Consider the following 12,889-nt stretch of genomic DNA (forward strand, 5'->3'; position numbering starts at 1 on the left):
TATAGGATTCTCATAGACAGAAGAAGCCACAACAACAGTAGGATTGGGGTGACTAGGACAGTGGCGCACAGTGGGCACTTTTTTTTCCATTTTCAAGCTCTACTGCCAGTTTTCCCCATACACAGCCCATTCCCCTTGATCTGACCCTTCCACCAGAACTTACCGGGTGCCGCCCTCTTCAGTTGGTTGTGGAAATGAACTTTGTTTCATCTTTTATCGTCTCGGTTTGCTTTTCGTAGACCGAGGATCCAACAAAAGCGTGACTCTGTGCTTCGGCAAATTCAATCGAAAGCGTTAGCAAAAGTTTAAAACGCCGAGGAACAAGCGAGAGGGAAGGGAATAGCCGATGGAAAGCAAAAAGACAGCCATAAAGGCAGGCCGCGATCGATCATCTGCAATATGTACCAGCGAGACATTGGAGTCAATGCTCTGTTTTGTGCCTGGCCTCCAAGTTTGAAAAAATAGCTTGAAGGAACACCGAATGTGTTTGAGCGTTGTATATTCATTGCATTATAACATCCAAGAGTTTGTAGCTTTTTTTTCGCCTTCTAAGAACTTCTTGCCTCTAATATACTCCGATAAGCTATTGCTATGTCGAATCATCGTGACGAGCCATTTTCTACTTATCAGCAACCCTATTTCATGTTCGACAACTCAGCCGTATACGTTCAACTGCTAAACCCTTGCGCGTTTCATACTCCCTTTTTCCGCGTTTTATGTGTTCCACTTCATTATAGCTTCTATGCTACGGTTATTGCTATCATAATCGTTATTTCGCCGACTGAATGTTTCTTTCCAAACGAGACTATTTCGGCCACTGCCACCTTTTCCCCTGCGTTTCACAGTGAAAACGCAGTTTGTAGGCTATTTGCGATTTACGGAAAATGAAAAAATCAATAAGAACTGAGAAAGAACAAATATGAACTGAGAGAATCAGAATTTTCGATTCGAAAGCGACATTGAGCTACGAAACTTAACTCCTAGACACTTGTCCCTCATTGCGTCCGTTCAAGGTAAACGAGACTTCTAATAATGATGAAATCTGTAGTTAGTTGAGCTCAGAAAGTTGTCGTCTGAAGCAGCTATCAGTCATGGATTTAAAAGCTTTTATAGTGGACACATGTCATCAACGGGGAATCATCTACTAGAACCCTACTCGACTTAAAGTATGTTTCATTAAGCGAATATCTTCGTAGAGGTTTTCTTCACTATAAACAGTTTAAATAAAATATACCACGGTAGATCAAAACGAATTTTTATGCGTTGATAATTATATGGTTGGTTCAATTGCTTGTTTCAGACAAGACCGCTGATGAGATTATGCGTAATTATTCCAAAGGCATGGCTTTTGTTTTGAAGAGAACGCCATCTCCGTTTGCCGTTATCAGTTCAATAGTGGGCCCCCAGATATAAAATGATAGAAGCAGAAACGATTTTTTATGAAGTCTTAGTCTTCCGGTTTGTAACCATCACCGAATTAAATCATAATCATCATGTAAAGTTGTGGAAATGAGTGAGCTGTTTGCCACATACGTTATGCTACTTTAAGTTCTGTTGCGCTCGTTCGTATTCTCCAACCTTGCATATGCTGCCCATTGTACTCGTTTTATCACGCAGAAGAACCCGTCTCCAAAGACCAGGTTGTAATCTGTATATGAGCAGGCACGTTTATGCAGTTTTTTCTAGAGAGTCGGTGCAACTTGTTTCGTGTATCGTTGAGTAGTCGAGTAAAGAAACTTGCTCTAGATTATATCATCCTCGCGTGACTCTGACTGATTTAGTTCAAAAAAATCCTGTTGCGTCATCGGACCAGGGCCACCACGGAACGAAGCAAGTGCTGACACTTCCTCCTGATCAGGTTTTGTTTTTAATGGGCACAATAATAAACGCTCATCGTGCGTCCTGGTCGTCGCACAAAATCGCCGTTCAGGAAGAAACTAAGTTCGAGCGGGTGTTTCGGTGTGGCCTCTGTGCGAGTATGCGACAGTGTGAGAGAATATCGCGTCCACATCTGGATCCAACAGGACCAGAAAATATTAGGCACGGATACAGGCTAGACTGAATTCGTATTGCCGATCCTCATAGGCGAGCGTAAGTAAATCTAAATAACACTGCAAACGTATTAATATAAAAAAGTTTGATATAACCCGAGTGGATGAATTTCAGTAATACGCTTAGTAAAGAAAAAAGAAACAGGGTAAACGTTAAGCGGCAAGCGTCATTAACGAGTAGATGTATGGGCAGGTGACGTGAATAACGTAGCCCTTTCCTTCAAGCATAAAAATCGTTGCATAAAAGATAGTTCTGAAGCGATTCGAGGTTAACGGAGACCTGGTGATTTTGATTTCATTTTCATTTCGAGGCACTGTCAATGACAGGAATTTCATAAACATGTTTAGTATTTTGAACGACGATGACTTTCTGTCCTTTCCTTTTGGAAATAACCCAGCATATGGCCTTCGAATAGTTCTACGAACAGGCAAAATAGCTGGCTCGACGCTCCAGCCACAACAACTGAGCCATTAAATCTGATTCTACTTTACTATCGCCGACTCTTGACCTATTTCACTGAGTGACCTCTATAAGATGGGCTATTTTTACCTCTTCGCTTTCTTGACACTAGCTGTCGAATCCTCAAAAGGAAAAAGGACTACCGTCGAAGCTTTCTACGGGTTTCCGGTGCCGCCTTCTGTATCGGTCAGTTACTGACTACATTAAGCTTTTTAATAATTTCCAGGCATTCTACCGAGTGGACAGATGAGCTTAACTATCACAGACGTAGACGACTTCCGACGAACCAGTGTCGGGCACTACATGCCAATCGTTTCACTGTCGGGCACCTACTCTAATGGATGGATTGAGTCTTATCGTTAACAGACCTCAGCAGTTGCGTCTTCGGATTACTCGAAAAGCAACTTCAACCTATAAACATGTTACTGTCTAAGTACTAATGCAGTTGGATGGAGCAAGCCTTCTGGCCCGTCGCAACTCGGGTTCGAGTCGATGTAGCAGTTTTCGCCTTTAAAAATCGTCCAACAGCGCGCACAAACAATATATAAGAGTACGTCTTAGAATTGTGCTTTAACTACGAGAATAACTAAATTCAGTAGAACTTACCGGTGTGCTTCGTTTCCACTCGCCGAATAACCTATGAGATGGGTAATATTTTTTTTTATGAATACTATGGTTTATATCCTTTGAAGGAATCCAATTGAGTACAGAATTGTTCTTTTTATCGATGTTCGATCGCTTCATTATCAGCCGTTTCTAGTCCTTTGCTAAGACTAAAATAAAAACAAGACTAAGCAGAATGCTGCGAGCCAGATTACGCGATAGCCGTATGTTCGTTACGTATGTAAACGCATGCGTTAAGTGAAGATAGCATCATTGATATATAACCACTTATACCGTTTGCGGATTGTTAATGTCTTCCTGGTCATAAGCCTCGTAGTGTAGGTACATTTTGCACAACGCTTGGGTTAAATACAATGCCAAAACGAATTTCAGGCATGCTGGCAGAAGGGAGGCACCCGTTTATGGCTGCAACTACCGAAACATGCTGGGAAAATACTATCTTGTCCATGATGGCTTTGTTACAGCGCAACGCATAAGAGATATCTCGACTGTAGCAAAGCGTTATTACTTCTACTTCGCAGACCATCCAACGATAGTTACCTCAGCTCGTACTCGTACATACAGGACACTCTAATACCCAAGATCAAGCCTTCGCCAAAGGGCTTAGTCATCAATGACGAATTTTTTCAATAGGACCATTGATTGCCGAGATCCATTTTACGCTTTACAGTTGAAATTTATTTACTTGGAAGATATCATATTGGGGTCGGTGTGTCATTTAGCAAGCGGTTACTTTTCGACCAATGCGAGAATCATAAAATATTTTTTTCAATCGAAGTCACCTGCTGATATTCAGAGCTAGAGTATGTATTGGGGTTTATGATCAATGGTGGCGACTTTTCGAATTATTCTAAGACGAGCTATTAGTGTTAAGTCTATAAGAAAATAATACGTTGTAGCGCCTCTCAGACTGAAGTCTGTTTCAGCGTTTCATTGATCTCATTCGCTAGTGACCTACTAAATGAAAGGAGAGAATTTCAACTTCATGTGTAGACCGTCACGTAGATTCTTACGCAGTTTCGCTTCAAATTGGAGAAGAATCACAATAACTTAATAGTTGATTTATTACTGATTATTGTAAGTTAACTGCCTATAAAAGTCTTGAAAAGGCCGTCACTTTGAACAGCTGTCTAAATGTTATGATTGCTTGAAGGTTACTTAAGCCGTCGGATCCACGACGATAGCTTATACGTGTAAAACCCGCGTAGCAAGATAGCATTTATCCACTTCACGCGTCTGTAAAATGAAACAACAGTCAACGTTACGATATAACTTTCAACAACTTTCGTTTCCGCATGAAAAGATGCACATCAGGCGCTGTTTGTCGACCTAGCTGGGTATATGGCTGACACAAACGCAACACATTTTCTGTCACTTACGAGCGGACGACGAGAACCGCCTTTCCAAAGCGTTCGAGTGTTTTGTTACAATAAACTTGCACCCGTGTGGATGCTGCGATTCATCTTATCCTCAACGACGCCATCACGTTTTCGTTCACCAACCTCTGAACACTCTTTCCCATCTATTCTTTCCTCGTTTGTACAGGGGCAAATACGCGCGATTAAGTGTCCGGCTCAGTTCGTTTCCTTAGAGAATCTTGCATCCTCTGTTGTCGCCCTTCCCGTACCTACATCCGCGTCGTTCCACTCCTTTCGCCCTTTTCTTGTCTGAGTCTCCCGTACGCCGTTTGGACACACGAACTCGTGAACAGACATCGCCTCGGGTCACTGTATTACCACGTGTCCCTCTAGACACGCTTCTGTTTCCTGGACGGGCGAGCCGGATCAGCCGCGCTACCTAAACTTCACGGCACCACTACCGCCAGCGTTTAATGAGCGGCTCAGAAGCGATTCGCGTCAACTCGTCGTCCCGTCTCTAACTGTGTTCTGTATGGTGTGCTATCATCACTATAGTAGCTTTGTATCGAAGTCCCTTTCACCGGACCCACAGCGGATCGTCCAACAGGCTTGGACTTATATAGAACAGAGTTGACAGTTGGCATTAGCAAACGTTTACAAGCACCACGGCTTAATGCGAGTATGTGCGAGCGGAACTGATGGAAACTCGGGAACGGCGACTTTATTAGAGGTTTCTACCATAACTGCAGACGACATGAAGCGCCTCTAGCACTAGCAGCATTATTATCAGTCCTAGTAATCGGATGTTGTCCTGACAGACGATGAATTACTATCGAGATGTGAACAGCGCTGAGAAAAGGCTTTCATACTTTAGGAGCATCAAATTGAACTTGAGGGTGCGCATGTGTTAGTTGGGAAAAGTTAGCTTAAAAATAACAAAAATTATAATACTACTCGGTTAAATATGCACAATAGGCAAACTAAACGATTCATCATAGCTTTGAAACACCGTTACATTTTAAGCACTAGATATCGAGAAGGTGCATTACGAAGAAATATATATGATGATGAGTCCATTGCATCTGTTACTCACGATCTGGCACACTCTATAGGAAGTTCACGCTAAATTTTGTATCTCATTTATAGACGTCTACAACCCACACCCAGAAGACTCCTTTTGAAAGAGAAGTCGATTCTGTTATTACTATTACGACGAGGCATAGATTATGTATCATAGTGTTTGCAAACAGTAGTTATTAAGACTTGCTGATACATCTTGATAAAATTCAACTATATGAGGATGAGAAAAAAGCAGATAAGAGTGATTCGTTTGGGTTGGAAAGTGGAAAGGGTTGGGGGGCGCAAGGGCTGGAAAAACCTAGGCTTAGGTTGACATCAAGTTAGGAAAGGAGCTAGCTAATGATTGTTCCTATGCACGGGACTGTATACAAATCGTAATTATTAAGGTGTGGTTGTAACGTAATCGAACGGAGTTTAAAATGGTAAACGTGTGACATTCTCTATTGGAGTTTCCAGCTGTAATATCACACACAGCAAAGCTGACAGATAGCATAGCACGATGCATAGTTGTCCATAACGTGACGCTGATCTGTCACACTGTATTTTTCAATTTTAGCGCCCATAGCAGTGTATAAGCAGTATTTAGAAAACGCACATATACGAACGAAATAAGTATGTCAATCATAACACAAACCTCATTGCGATTAATTAATACGCTTAGACTGTCGTTATAGACCAATCAATATACCTTAAGATTTCCTTGGATCTGAGTAATTATTCATCTACTAACCTCCACCCATTTCCTTCGAAATATTAGTGTATCTTGATGATACTAATCGTAATGTTCTAAAACATATTACTGCACACCTCGCCACGATCGCAGTACATGTCTAGCTCTCTTGTGTACGACTTGTTTAGGTTTTTCATTTATCGTTAATAATTACTCTATATGAGAATCTTCACGCAGATACATATGTAGGTGTGTGAACTCTGGCTTTTTCCGAATGTTTGCTACGACCTGCGTTTCCGTGACGATATATATCGTACTTTTGTATTACATTGTTATTGCAGTTGTTGTCTCGTTATTCTTCAACGTTGATGTGGCGTTACCATTACCGCTGACGTACGCCGAAAGATAGAGCGAGAAAGAAACAGAGCGAATTGACTCGGTTGAAGGAAGCCTAGATGGCGCAAAAATCCAATCAAATACTGCCTGAAGCATCAAAAGCGAGCGATAAAAGCCATTCCATTCGAAGTTCGTATTCAATGTCGTTCTCAGCCAACTCAGGGACCGCTAGGCTGAATGGACCTTCGAAACTATTCATCTTACTGCTTGCTACTGCTTCTGTTGCAGCCGATGGAACGTTCGCCGAGCTCCATTGGCCGTTGTTTGCGGGTCATATCTGCTGTTCGCCCCCATGCTGCTGTTGTTTTCGATTAACTTCAGCGCTGCTATAACTATCGTCAGCGGAATTCCCTTTCGAATCCGTGTTTCTTTCCTTGTGAAAAATAAGCAATGAGACGAGGGAGCGGTTGCAGTCCGCCATCTTCCTGCACGAGCCCAACGTGTTTGTGCATTGCAACATGGTTGGAAGGGGTGACCACGCCTCCCCGTCAGTCGAATAAGTTTAGTGCACTTTTGCTTCCCATCCGACCTCTCACAGGGAGAAGTGGAACCCTAAGAGGAAATGGTTAGTGCTATTACAATAAGAATCGCGCGATCGCCCTATATTCTCCCCCTAATCGGTTAGCCTTCCGGGAGACTGGGCCGTCGCTTTTAAGTGCCTCATTTGTGTGCGGCGCTGCTCTGATGTCAGACGCGTGCGTGTCTCCCGCTCTTCCAGTAGAAGCTACGATAGCTGTAGGAATAGCGACGTTTGGGGGTTTGCTTAGACGCCATTTTCTCAATTCGTCCATATTTCATGTGTGCATTCGACCCCTATATAACAGGCAGTAGCAGTTTCAGTAGTAATAGTAAAAAGGCGTCGATTGGTTCAGCAAATCCATAAATTATGGCAACAACGACAACAAAAGCAACATTCAGCAGCCGCACTATTTCCAGCTTTGATTATTACAATATTTTGTTGTTGTGAACGGCACCACATACTGATACCTGTAAAGATATATGCTTATATGTTTGACAGTGTGCATTTGCGTAGTATATTCCGCTTGTTCTTTTTATCTATTAGTCCCGCCCAAAAAGTACGCGACTCCAGGTCAGTAACGGAAACCTGTTCAGTGTCGCCATCTATATGGCGTGATGCACGGAACGAGAGCATGCCTGAGGTGGCAGGAATTCTTTATCGTAGAGCCTCTACTGACCAGTTATATATATATATATACATATAGATAATAAATACTCGGAAAACAGGCTCATCAATGGAATCAGTAGCGACAACGAATCAATATTTTGTGTCACCTGGATGTTATAATGTGACAACATGCGGGACCGGGTGAGCGTACTGTGATTTGGGGCACGCTCGAATGTATGCAAAATGCGGTCTTCTAGTAGTTGTTCAGCCTATTTTTATACGGCAGACGAACGAGGATAAGACGATAGCTGTTGGGGCATCAAGGACCTGTGAGGTGCCTCTATTATAATTCGAACGTTGTCATAATACGGGCATGTAGCGACTAAGTAGCAAATGCATTGCCCCAAAGAAATACACAGGAGGTGATATGGAATACAATAAACCAATATTTCCATTAAAGTTGCGTACCTTAAGATGATTTATGTTATTTTTTATTTCCGTGCTCTTCAGTGGTCACCAATATTATTTGCAATGCGGTATGCACATAACAATAGCATGTTAAAATAACCTCTCAATTAATAGCAAAACTTTGAAAAGTTTTGCCTTTATTGTCAGGGTCTGACAACCTACGATAGGACTCTTTCGAAATATTTAAACGTAGATCCGACGAGGAAAGGGATGTTTATTTATTTTTGTATTGTGTCTGATTGATACTTTTATAATCTAGATTTGGCATACATATAGATATAATACTATATTTCTAAAATTGTTTGTTTTTACTAAAATGACTGACATTTTAATAAATCAAACATCATTTATCTTCGGTTATAACCGGCTATTGTTTAAGTCTAACAGCTGCCCAATAGCGCTTAGATTTGTACCTATTTCTATCCTCACTTGAATACGGTGTCAGCACCATACATTTACATCATCAATAAATTTAACATTGCTTATAGCGAAAGCAGTAACTGCAACAGTCGACCGGAACCCTTCTATAAATTCTTACCCCTTTTACCTCGTCTGATTGCGATTGCGTTCTAAACTAGGTAGCTGCCTGTTAATCGTTGGTCTACTGTTAACCAAATCGCTTGTCCGGCTATCACTAGGTTCATCTTTGAAGCGTACGTAAAGCTAATGGCAGAAGGAGCGTAGTGGTCATCCAGATTGGTAAAGGCATTACTCCTTGCCCCGTTTGTCGGCACCCCGGCTAACACCATACGCATCATGAGCTTTGCTTTCCAGTTGCCTCTAACTGTCCTAACTACCAATCTGCGCCATAATTTGGCGGTCTTTCCCCACCTCTTTCTATGTAGTAGTCCCTTAGGCTGACCAACGACCCCTTTTCTTGACTTGCTTCACCCGGCTTCTAGTTATTTCGACCTATATCCTGCTTGTCTGCCGATTCAATTCTGATTTCTCGCGCAGTCCAGCCACGATAGTTGCTCGCGAAAGCGACGTCACAAGAGTGGCTGGCCGTGTTGGCCAGCGCATCCGTGGTTAGCATTAATCAGGCAGATCGTCGGAAGCGCTGATGTAGGTAGAAACGGCATTGGTGTTGAGGAAGATCGCAAATGAAGACGGCACCAATTGAATTAGAATCGCAACGAACCGATGGTTGGTTATAGGAGAAAGTACTACCATCCTATTTTGGAAAGGGCTGCGCGGGGAGCTGTGTCTTTGGGAGCTGCAGAGAAGGCATTAGGAAGTTACCCCGAGCTAGTTGGGCTCATCACGATGGCAAGGTGTGGTCGGTGAAAACGATGAGGCCAGAAAAGGGTACGAAATGGGCTCCGGCCGGCAAACTTAGTCGACTACCCTGCCGAATGGATGTATTGCCAACGAGCATTTTTCTTACCAACAGACTTCATGAATCAAGCTTGGCGACGCTGCCCCACCGAGCACGGTCTTCTGGCGAACGTCCACCTTTTTTTGTTACCGGTGCTGCTGGCAACGACTACAAAGATCGTGGCTGTGCAACATCTGAGCCAGGCCGCTTCATGCCGCATTGGATTCACTGTGTCTCGGCATTCATTTATCCCCCACTAAACATTGTGCCTGCTGTACTGGGTCTTTTAGATCATTGCCAATGTATATTGATGCTGGCAGTACTGCTGCTTCAGCTACGATGCCAGCAACGTGCGTATTATTCTCACGCATCGTAATACCATTCCTGTATCTTGCTGCTGCCCGGATCGCTTTTTTCTAAAAGACATCGCTGCCGGCAATATTCCATGGACTAACGGTACACATCTGTTTAAAGGAAGTACCCCACAAACCGGACAGATGACATCGTTGGTAGGGTAAACTTGATTTCCTAAAAACAGTCGGGTTGACACTCCTATTACTCCGATAGCAGTAGGACTGGCATGAAATAGCCTGCCACGGTTTGGACTGGACCCATATTATCCTGCTCACATGAGCAAGACAGACGAAGTGCGGTATAGAGATTTAAGAAACGCGTTGCAGAGAAGGATCGACAGTGCAGCAGCAACCCAATGACAAAACGGTATTGAGGGTCTAGTTTCGATGACCGGATCACCGAAAGATGGAGAGGATGGACTTGTGGCAGACTGTCGGCCGCAGGCGACTGAAGTGAGTCAATATTGTATGCGTCGTTGTACTAGGGGCATAAAGTAGTACATCCCGACACGTTTTTGCTCACCATGTCGTTTCGCCCTCGGCATCGTTGCGGTGGCAACCGTCCGCCATCGGCACCGAAAACTTAGATTTGCATAGTTGTGCTGATCGTCTCTGTGCTCTGGGCTGCAAAGCGACCTCATGTCGGCTGACTGAGGGTCGCGGATGGTCATTTCGCCGGCTAAAAGGCCTCAAGACAAGAAAAGGACTGGGCGGGTTACTGTGGATTCGCCGAGCAAAGAAAAATACTAACATAATAAGAACAACAGAACCAGTGATGGCAATAATTGCTAGAAACAAAGGAGCCCGGTGGCAATATTAGCGACTGTGTCCGCGAACCCGATCAACACGCACAATGCTCATGCTCCGAGGACGGGAAGTTCGCGTTTAGTTAGCAACTGCTCCCTGTTTGTACCTGCAGTTAGAAAACACCTGTTATACTGTGGTCGACTTGCTATTAAATACGATCCTCTATACGCCCATAACGTGTCTGGGTATTTAGTACTGTATGGCAGACTATATTATGAACGTTATCGGTGTCTTGGCTGGCTCTTTACTGGAATGAGCCTTTTTGTTTGTTTTCTAAGTTCGGTGTAGTTCTACTGTATTACCCTATTAACTAATTGGCTTACGATGTCATGTAATGCTAGTAGCGGTAGGTGGCACGTAACGCACAAGCTAAAAATTGGTGTAGAAGTTTCTGGACTACGGACCAATCTTAATCATTCGCCAAGACGACAACAAAAGAAGTAAGATCTGCTGAAGATAAGAAGAATCATACTAGGACAGGCTGTCGTAACGGACATTCCCGTTTTTTTTCGTTTTTTTCTTTGTAGAAATTGCCAACCTGAACTCTTTTTTAGTAAAACATGCATTTATAGATATTAAATAACTATCACAAGGATATTCAGCTCTAAGTGCCGTATGTATGACACTCCGGTGCAAGTGAGATATATATATATATATATATATTGTCTTTGTATGATATTCTTTCTAAAGCTTTGTATTGTACGTATAAGGCTTTTTTTTTTTGTAAAACACGTGTGGGAAACCTGTTACAGGAGAATTGTTTTTGGGTGGAGAAGTGGAATCGACGGCCACTAAATCAGAAGTACCCGTTTCAGTAGAACGTTGGCGTGGTACAATAATCAATGCCACCTTACCAAACTTATACTAACTTGTTTTAGAAAGAAGTTGCTTGTCATGTAAGGGATAATATGTGGGACTCAGAACTTGCGGGACTAGCGGCTCTATGAGCACGTGTAAATTACACGGAAGAATATTTGTAGCTACGGTTTTTGTCGTGCATTTTCAGTTCAGTTCAACACTAGCAATCGTAAAATTTCCGTTAGCTTTAGCCATATAATAAAAACTACCTTAGTCGAGCGTAACGTCTTGGATCGAGGTCAATTTATATGATTGTTGTTATATTTAGTAATACCTATTCGATAGATAACGAACGCATTGAATAAATAGTTATTTTATGCAAAATATGACAGCTAAATTGGAATAAATTTTGATAAGCTGTTTTATTGAAATTCCTAGTACTCGGCAAAAATCAGTTGTTTCTTTAACCAAACAACAAATACACTACGGCGAGTGCCAGAGCATCGTTTTCGTGATCTGGACATATATCAGCAATTAGGCCAATTTTTTCGCGCTGGACAACCCCATACGAAGATAAATCTCTTCCTTATCTGTTCTAAATAAATGATCTGTGTTATTACTAATCATCGAGCTTCTAAAGTGTCGGAAAAAGACTTTTACGGAAACGAACCGGAAGATTCGCAATAGACTTTAGGTTTTAAATGCTCGAAATTTCATTGAAATTGCTCGAAGAGCCATTTCCGGCACATTCAGATTTTTGCTAGAAAAGGCTTTTAAAAGGAGAATATCAATCGGCAATTGAATCGACCCAATATGTTTTAACGCTTAAGCTGTTTAGGACCTTATGCACTTTTTGCCTGTTTTGAGCCTTTGCATTGCTGACACTTCTAGCATGCTATCACCCACAATTTTTCAAAATTTTTCATACACAGCGTATTTAAGTGACACTTTAACGGGGCTACACGTATCAATATCGCTTAGCGTATAGTTACAGTCAAAAAGTTACTTGCGGCCAAGACAAGCAGTATGTTAACGATAACTTAGTAGCAGTTTAAAGCCCGACTTAAGGCCTGAAATAACGGCGGATGGCGCATTATATGGAATGAACATGACAATCAGGAATGACGCTTCTCACCAGGGAAAGAACGTTTGTCTTTATTTACTTAAAGCTTTAAAAAGAAGACATAAGAAAAGTCTCAGTTTATATATATATATATATATATATATATATATATATATAGCATATATATGTATAGCTATATCTATACAACTATTTTTGAGATTTACTAATAGATGATAGACGATGCACGTAACGCAGGAAACATCGTGAGCCAATTTCGATCTCTCGACGTTAATAATATGTAACGTGGTGTCACCTTA

General features: G+C 42.2%; 1 protein-coding gene and 1 long non-coding RNA gene across 3 annotated transcripts in view; both read left to right on the forward strand.

Annotated features, from left to right (window-relative positions):
* LOC111245953 (solute carrier family 4 member 11-like) overlaps window positions 1-12,889 on the forward strand; it is a 424,503-nt gene that overhangs the window by 128,056 nt on the left and 283,558 nt on the right. The window lies entirely within an intron of this gene.
* On the forward strand, window positions 795-3,964 carry LOC111245955 (uncharacterized). The gene is made up of 4 exons (XR_002671537.2): window positions 795-1,013; window positions 1,301-2,091; window positions 2,738-3,061; window positions 3,508-3,964. It is a non-coding gene; the product is annotated as an uncharacterized LOC111245955 (long non-coding RNA).

This window comes from Varroa destructor, unplaced genomic scaffold (genome assembly GCF_002443255.2).
Source record: "Varroa destructor unplaced genomic scaffold, Vdes_3.0 BEIS01000002.1, whole genome shotgun sequence".
Classification (NCBI taxonomy): Eukaryota; Metazoa; Arthropoda; class Arachnida; order Mesostigmata; family Varroidae; genus Varroa; species Varroa destructor.